The sequence below is a fragment of the Pteronotus mesoamericanus genome, unplaced genomic scaffold (assembly GCF_021234165.1).
Source record: "Pteronotus mesoamericanus isolate MK-2021 breed Mesoamerican mustached bat unplaced genomic scaffold, CSHL_Meso_final scaffold_54, whole genome shotgun sequence".
In the NCBI taxonomy this organism is placed as follows: domain Eukaryota; kingdom Metazoa; phylum Chordata; class Mammalia; order Chiroptera; family Mormoopidae; genus Pteronotus; species Pteronotus mesoamericanus.
The window spans coordinates 37597506-37599072 of record NW_026555321.1 but is presented as its reverse complement, the minus strand read 5'-3'; the positions used below and the strand labels follow the sequence as shown (position 1 = coordinate 37599072).

The 1567-nt window shown below is 41.7% G+C and overlaps 1 pseudogene; it reads right to left on the bottom strand.

Moving 5' to 3' along the window:
* Positions 1 to 381: 381 nt before the first annotated feature.
* On the bottom strand, positions 382 to 1132 carry LOC129088074 (60S ribosomal protein L7-like 1; annotated as a pseudogene).
* Positions 1133 to 1567: the final 435 nt, after the last annotated feature.

The window sequence follows — 1567 nt, the reverse complement described above, 5'->3', positions numbered from 1 at the left end:
CAAGTTCTTTCCAAAACAAGGCCGTAGGAACCCCAGGTTCAAGTATGCCTCTGGGCTTGGTATTCATGCTTGGGTATCTATTCATTAACATTAAACCCCTGGGTAGAAGACAGGACAAAGCAGGACCTCTCCTGCATGGCATTAGTCCTTTGCTGACTTCAAAGGTGGCAGCAGTGGCCAACATGGAAAACATACTGGACTTTTCCTTTGGAACTGCGCTGTGGTAAGAAGTGCCTACTAGGAATACCACCATCTTTTCCTTGTCTCTTCCTCCTCCAGTTTCTGAAGATATAGCAGAAAATAATCTTCTTTGAAGATACTGGAAAATTAAAAAACCAAAGCACATGTTTCCAAGGCATTGTGCTTTCAGATATTCTGGATTTAGTTCAGTTGTGGGATGAGCTGAGTGATGCGTTCACCTCGATAGCCAGGTAAGCCCATTTCCTTGAGGAAGCCTACTCTATTCTTGGTTGCATGATGGGCCACTGAATGCTGGAAAGGGCATAAGAACCCTGAGATCACCTGGAAATTCTTCCCCTGGAAGGCAATTTCATGAATGAGGTCTTTCAAGGAAACAACACCAAACTCCCCCAGGTGCTCCTCAATAACTGTGTTGTCTGTGAAAGGGATGACTTTATTCTTGACCTTGACTTGTCCACATTTCAAGATGAGTTCCTGGACACACTTCAGATTTGGAAATCCCCAGGTCACATAAGGTTCCATTATACGCAGCATTTTTATGGTTTGGGGGGGGCACTTTGACAAAGACACCACTGAAAATCTTCTTCAGGCAAAGCCTTACAATGGTCCTCTGTACCGTTAAACTCACTCCATTAATCCTTTGGATGCATACAACAAAGGCCAAGGAATGTTCATCTGGCACTTCCAAACCATGAGTTTCCATGAGGTTCAGTTCCAGTCGTCTCAGGCATACCTTGTCATGCTACTGCTTCCAGGCATTGTGTAGGAACCATTCTAGTCGCTTAAACTTGATATCTTTTCCTTTTCTCTCCTCTTTTCAAAAAGTATCTGCTTTGCCAGGATGGCTTTGAGGACCTGATAAGACTTCCTCTTTTCCAGGAGATTTTCTGGAACCAAAAGGATTTTTGTTTCTTTGCTCTCCCTCTTCCATCTTTGCAATGCTGCTCATAATAACTTTAAATGTAAATGGATTAAATGCTCCAATCAAGAGATATAGGGTAGCTGAAGGGATAAGAAAACATGACCTGAACATATACTGCCTACAAGAGATCCACCTCAGAACAAAGGACCTATACAGACTGAAAGTAAAGGGATGGAAAAAAATATTCCAAGCCCATGGACAGGGAAAAAAAAAAGCGGGGATAAAATACTTATATCAGACAAAATAGACTTCAAAACAAAGGGCATAAAAAGAGACACAGAAGGACACTCATCTTACTCAAAGGAAGAATCCATCAAGAAGACAAAAACATTGTAAACCAAAATACACAACATATAGGAGCACCCAAATATATAAGGAAAATCTTGGAGGACTTCAAGAAAGATATAGACAGCTACATGCTGATAGTAGGGGATTTTAACACCC